The following is a 7466-nucleotide window of genomic DNA, read 5'->3' as shown; positions in this document are numbered from 1 at the left end:
AGAAAGGAAACAACACCAGCTGGATACCTTTTGGGCTGAATGTTGGCAAAGAACTCCCAAGTTAAGCGTGCTTGACCTGGGGTAATCCAGGGATGGGTGACCCCCTGGGAAGTTCGCGTAGGCCTATCAGGATAAGTTATTCCGGACCTTCCTATCGCTCGAACGAGATGTTACAGGTGGTATCAGAGTCGACCCCCGAGCCTCTGAGCACGATGGTAGGGCAAACCTCAGCGAGGAGGCTGAGTCCCGAGGGGGGTGTGTGTAGGCCCCTATGGGGGGTGCGTGTAGGCACCTTAGGCGAATCCCATATCCGCCATTCAAGGGGGGAGATCTGGGACCGGTTGTAAGGTCGCATGACGAGGACGTCATGTGCTTAAGAGGGGGAGAATGTAATACCCCGAGAGCCCAGAGAAGTTAGTATATATCGAGGATAGTGTAAGAAAGGAAACAACACCAGCTGGATACCTTTTGGGCTGAATGTTGGCAAAGAACTCCCAAGTTAAGCGTGCTTGACCTGGGATAATCCAGGGATGGGTGACCCCCTGGAAAGTTCGCGTAGGCCCATCAGGATAAGTTGTTCTGGACTTTCCTATTGCTCGAACGGGATGTTACAATATAAGTATAGAAAATCTAAAAATTTAAGAGAAAAAGGGAAGAAATCATGAAGGGCTCTCATGGGTCTCTCATTTTTCAAAGTTAGAGTTTCTCCTTCCAATTTTGAAGCAAAATCTCTCTCTTAAGGCTCCAAAATCATCAAGTGCCCAAACTAGAAGAGAATTAAGGCAAGTTCCTCTTCCCATATCTTTTCTATAGTCATTTAAATTCTCTCTTGGGGTTAGATTTTGGGGTTTTTAGGTTATGGTTAACTTCCCTAATTTGAAGCCTTGAAGTGAGAAATTGAAAGTGTATAAAGGTTGTAAAGTATGGTGTTTATGTGTTGGTAGTGGTTTTGGGGAAGAGAAATCAAGTTTTGGGTGAAGTAGGATTTTGGTTTTATTTTCAGTAAAGTCTTGAATTTGAAGGCTTCTAAGTTTGTGTATGTTTGTTATGAGCTTAAGTGGGGTTGTATTCTCCCACAATTCCTAAGGAATTGTGTGTTCTTAAAATTAAGCATGGTAGAGAATTGGTCTTCTCCCATGTCTTGTGTCTGTGTGTTCTTGTCATGGTTGGTCCCAAATGATCAAAAAATGTGTTGAACCAATACTAGGGTGCATATCCTTATAATTCTAAATGCCCAAAGTTCTAATGAAGTTTTAAAGAAAGCATGGCAATGATGTTGGTATGTAGATGTCTTTAATTTTATGAATGCAAAGCTTTGGCATGACATGATTTGGAAAGAGTGGTAATTGTGCATCATGGACATGATTTGTATGAGCTTACCACATTTCATACATGAGTGAGCATGGAGCATATACTTTATCTATTACACGAGCATTTGAATGTGGCCACTAAATTTGTTGCATTGCATGAGCATTATAGCGCGAGGTGTGGAGAATCTCCACCGAGATATCCCCCCAAACCAGTGAGCATTAGCCAGACTGGGGTTTACACTCCTTTGGTGACGACTAGGGAGTGCGTCCATTGTTGACGACCATGGGCGAAGGTTTATGTATGTATAAGTATTTGGCTATAGCCAAGGACCAATGGTCCCCAGAGTTATCACAGTTTCTGTGGATGCAAGTTTTAGTCACGGGCCTGGTATGTATTATGATTATTATGTGGGCCGGGAGGCCATGTATGTGTTACAGGCTTTAATGTGCATGTTGCATGGCATAACTTGCATTAGGTGTGTGTGTGTGTGTGTGTGTGTGATAGTGTATTTGGCTTGGCATTTCAAAACCTAAGCAGAATGTTTCGAAATAGCTAAAACAGAGTCATACATTTCGAAACATGTCATGCAAGTTTCGAAATATAAGATTCTGCTTACCAAGTTTCGAAACATGTATGTTTATCAACCTGCGCACCTTGTACAATTTTTGCCATAACTTTTTTTGTAGATATCCGATTGATGAACCGTTTGAAGCGTTGTAAACTAGACTCAATAGGCTTCGAATGGGTATAAAATTAAAATCATTTGGACAAGAATTAGATGGTTTTCCTTTGGTTTCAAAATGAGTTAAAACCTACATATCTTAAATTTTGAAACATAACAAAACAACATTGTATATTTCGAAACCTATGTCCTATTTTCAACTTTATCATTATTTTATACTCATTACTTGCTAAGCCTTGTGGCTCACTCTTGTATTCCTCACCATTCCAAGTAAGGGCAAAGATGTAACGGATGCTGGTCTAAGTAAAGTGGTTGGGTAGCACCATGTGTGCCAGGGCGCCCTCAACAAAGGTCTTTGGAGTGTTTTGAGAGACTAGTGTCTTAGGATTTTCCTCCTGAAGCAAATGTATTATTTTGTGTGAATGTATATTTGTAAAGTGATGAAAGTCTCCATGTATGTTTTGGATTGTATAATGATGAATGCTATGTAAAGTCTAAGGTTTCTTTTAGTTTCTCTCATGCACATTATGATGTGAATATTTAGGTTTCTACTCTCTTGTGTGACGCTCCCTGCCCGGGGGAGGGGTGTTACAAACTTAATATTAGTTTTAATTGTTTTTGTAAGTTTCTAAGAGCTAAAATGTGAATGAGTATATATCCTCTTCAACATGTGATCTAGTGGACATTGGAATTATAATTTGATTCTAAACTATGCTGAAATATCTTAGTATTAATTAACTTAGGATATCATGGTCAAACTTACATTCTACCACCTTAATTCAAGGCAATTGTTGGAAATTTTGGATATTTTATGTCCAAATTAACATTTAGGTGAATGAAAAATTGATTAAAAAAATAATTTGAGATATGTGTATTATAGTGCATAATTTCTATTATTGTAAAAGTAAAAGAAAATGGAAAAATACAAAAGGTGTGCCTTTTGGGCTCTATGCAAGTCATTATTCAATTTTTAATATATATATGGGTGTGGCCAACATTATCATATATATTATAAAGTTACTTTATATATATATTTATATATTGAATTGAAGGGAGGAAAACCTCCCACGACATTTCCTCAAAGCTACCTAATATATATTATAAAGTTACTTTATATATATATTTATATATTAAATTGAAGGGAGGAAAGCCTCCCACGGCACTTCCTCCCAGTGACTTTCTCCTTTCTTCTTTTCTTTCTGTTCTTTTCTTTCTCCTTCTTCTCTGCTTCCTCCTCTTTTATAAATAGAGGGTTTTTCACTTAGAAAAATATTGAAAAAATTCTCAGAAGAATTATTAAGAAATAATTCAAGAGAAATAATTCAATAGAATTTTTCAGAATAATTATTCTATAAAATTCTCTAGTTTTCCAATTTTTAAGAGTGATCAACAAGTGTTCAAGTTCGTTGAAAGGCTTTGAAGTTTGTGCTAAGTTCTCAGTCTGTAATCATTGTACACTGTATTGTATCATATTTTTTGGTATATGACAAAATGTGTCTTACGCAAAACCTTTTTGTGAAAATCATATTTCGAAATAGGCTTTCATATTTCGAAACAATGCATAAATAGTTTTAGGCGCGAAAGCTTAAAGGTTTGAAAGAATCCAAATGCATGAATGATGTTTCGAAACCAAGTGTTTATGTTTCAAAACACTGCTCTTATATACTTCTCTAGATGTTTCGAAATGGTCTAGGTCTAAGTTTAAAAGTTTGCTAAATCTGCATATCATATTTCGAAACCTATCTTGAATTTAAGAAGTACGTTTCGAAACCTACCCTATCATGATTCAAAACCTATGTCTCTGACTGCAAAGCATTCAATCGTTGTTGAGTTGCATATGTTTTGAAAGAAGTTTTTGAAGTATGTTTCGAAACCTCTGACACTATGTCAGTAAAATATTTTCAAAACCATGTAACATGGGAGCTGAATGTTTGTTTAATCAAAAACCCTTTAAAATCATTTTAAAATGAATTTTCCATACCCTACAAACTCATTTGTTAAATGGTTGAGTGGAGACCTGTTTTATATCCTAAAGGCCATGAGATTCCTTAAGGATTTTGTCTCCCACTTGTCTGTCTCTCTAAGTGCTTTGTCCAGCTGGAAGCTGTCATGTTTCCAAACCTGATGATCATGTAGGTTTTGAAACCCTGGTCTATTTCTATGATGTTTCGAAACACAGTACGCATGTTTTGAAACCTGCTTTTCTGATCTTGTCTCTAACGGCTATTTTCAGCCACATTCTTGTTTCTTGATATATATAGCAGGTCTTTAAAGATAAAGAAGTATCCACAACTCACAAGAATAAGAGAGAGCAAGCACTTATTCATACATACTCTCAAAAGACACAAGTTACACTCACAAGCACGTGTGAAAGAAATCAATTGACAAGCATCCAACGAAAATCCTTTGTATCCATCGTCAAGTGTGATGTGAGGTGTGAAAAAAGAGAAGCTAGCTAAAGTCTCTTACATCTAAGCTCTCCTACTCTCAAACCAAAGAAGGTTTGTACAACCATGTTTTGGTAAGCGCTTTTTCATTACGTAAATCCATTGGGCTATAAGAGATAAACTTTATTATCTTGTTTAAAATTGTATGGTTTTAGTTGAGCCTAAAACTCACAAGTTGTAAGGTTCGAGTTTATCCCGAAAAATCTCATTGTGATAAAGGTTTGAGTTAAGCCATAAAAACTCACTGTGTAAGGTTTTAAGGTGAACCACGGTAAAACCCTTACTGTGTTGATCACTAGTGAAAGTGATTGTGGTTGAAAATCCTTCAAATGGGTAAGCTTGAAGGTAGTGGAGTAGGCAGGTGCCGAACCACTATAAATCTTGTGTACAAGTGTCTTGGTTATTTCTTTTGCTTAATGTTGTTGCCGGTGTATTCAAAAGAATCAGTTTTCAAAAGCTAAAGAAGTTTCAAAATAAGCAAACCAGAGAGCAAGGTTTCGAAACATACTCACATGTGTTTCGAAACATATTTAACAAAGAAGTTAGTTTCGAAACATACTCCTTCAGGTCTTGAAACCTAGTATCCTACTAGCTAAAGTTTTTCAATTTATCGAAAATCTACCCAAATCCCAATTCACCCCCCTCTTGGGATATATTTGGCATTATATAGAACTAACACACTGGGAAACAGTCACCAATAAGCCTCTAGCACCTTTTGGGTGAGGCGACAAATCTATTTTAAGGGAACTGTGTGCTACACAGGCCTCGGTTTTATTATATTTATATATATAGGTATATATTGTATTATTAAATATTTATATTCTGTCAATTTACATACAGTCGTTATATTGCTGAGCTTTAAATACAGTATTTCAATAACTATATTTTCGAGCAATAATTTTTGTTCTAAAGAAATATAATAATTGTTCAATATAGTTATTTTATTGTAATTAGCTAACAATCTTAAAACAGATTCCTCACGAAAAAGGTTCAAAAATGGCTACTCATGTGGATTCTATTGGAACCACTAATCATGTGGTGCAAGGATCTGTTCCTATAGCCCAGATGCCTATTGTGCCTGTGGGCCATGGTAAAAAGCCAGAGAAATTCAACGAGTTGAATTTCAAGAGATGGCAGCAAAAGATGTTATTTTACCTCACTACTTTGAATCTTGCAAAATTCTTGACTGAGATTGCTCCTTCTATAAATGAGGGTGAAACAGATATGATAGTAATCAACGCAATTGAGGCATGGATGCATTCTGATTTTTTATGCAGAAATTATATATTAAATGGTCTGCATGATTCATTGTATAATATATATATTACAATGAAAACTTCTAAGGAGCTATGGTAATCCTTAGACCGGAAATACAAATCTGAGGATGTTAGAGCTAAGAAATTCATAGTTGGCGATTCCTCAATTTCAAAATGGTGGATTCCAGGTCTGTTGTAACATCCCAGATTTTCAACTCAAATATGATGTAATACCTGAGGTTATTAGGTTCTACTATTTGAGGAAATAGGTCCTTTCAAGGGATTATAGAAGCCTTGAGGCAAAGGTTCAGTTTCTGAACCAGTGGCAAAATTGTAAATACTGAAGTTCAGGTAAAAGTGTAATTTATCTAAAATCTTGGGGTGCTAAGTGTAATTTATCCATTTTTCAGGGACCAAAAAGTGCAATTAAAAATGGCTCGATGACCAAGTTGCAAGGGTCTAAGTGCAAATTATCCGAAAAGTTTGGGCCAAGGTGTAGTTCTTGAAACCTTAAAAATATCTCTTTAAAGTATCATGGATTTCAAATTCAAATCAAATGGAGTTTTGGATTCCAAACTCTATTAAATTCAATTAAGAGACGAGTGGTGCATTTGGGTTGGATGCACATGGTAGAAATGATGAAGCCTTATCTTCAATGACACATGGCAATCAACCATTGGCCACTTGGAAGATAAGATAAGGTCACATGATGGCTCATAATGACCCTTTGAGGTGGCATTGCATGATTGGCTAAGAAAAAGCTTACTTAGTCTCCAAGTTTGCAAAATCCTCCAAACCTTATCCCTAAGGACATGTGGCAAGCATTCATTGGCCACTTGGAGATAGGATTTGAAGTGTAATGATGAGAAATGTGGAAAATGCAATTAACCGTGTGGGATGTAGTTGTAATGATGGAAAATGTAGAAAATGTAATTTACCATGTGGGATGTAATGATGGGGAATCTTGAAAACCTAATTAAACATGTGAAGGCACAAATCCCTAGGGACACATGGCATATTTTAATTGGATGCTCATGGATGGAATGATGACGAGACACGTGGCGGGATTTGGTTCGCCAAAGTTTTCTATAAATAAGGGCTTTGGAGTTATTCATTTTGGGCACCATGCAAGGAGGAAAAGAAAGGGAGTTTGAGAGAGAGAAAACACTGTCGAAAAGAAGGGAGAATAAGCCTTAACAGAATTTTTGGGTCTTTCTCGAAGTTCATGCCAAGTAGTAAGAAAAACTGCGATAAAACCCATTCCGCTCGTTGTAAACCATGCTTCCTAAGGTAACCGATCAAGGTGGGTGATTCCTGCATGTTTTGTGACACTTTGAGCATTTGTTGCTTCACTTGTGTGTGGATGATGGATTGCATATCATGCATTCGTGGCTTACATGTCATATTTTCCCTTGGGTATGCATATTCCTTCTGCTTTGTCATATATCATGTTTGTGTTGGTGACTGTGGCTAGTTGTTGGGCAATCATAGAAGAACTTGTGCTCTTACGGTGAGCCAAGGGGTGACTATGATGATCGCGAGGGTGATTGCAACACCTTGGCATTGCTACCACAGGGGTGGATTTCATAATGGCATTAATGCATTTGCATGCATGTACTCTCATTTTCTGAGTCACTCACTTAGATTTATTATCTAACTTGGGTGTTTCATACCCCTGGGACATTCAACGTCCCAGGTATATTAGCATGCCAGGTACCCCGGAGACAAGCAGGAGAAAAGGCTACGAGGAGGCTGATGTTTAGTTTAACT

This window comes from Diospyros lotus, chromosome 6, assembly GCF_014633365.1.
Source record: "Diospyros lotus cultivar Yz01 chromosome 6, ASM1463336v1, whole genome shotgun sequence".
In the NCBI taxonomy this organism is placed as follows: domain Eukaryota; kingdom Viridiplantae; phylum Streptophyta; class Magnoliopsida; order Ericales; family Ebenaceae; genus Diospyros; species Diospyros lotus.
This window is presented reverse-complemented; position numbering follows the sequence as displayed.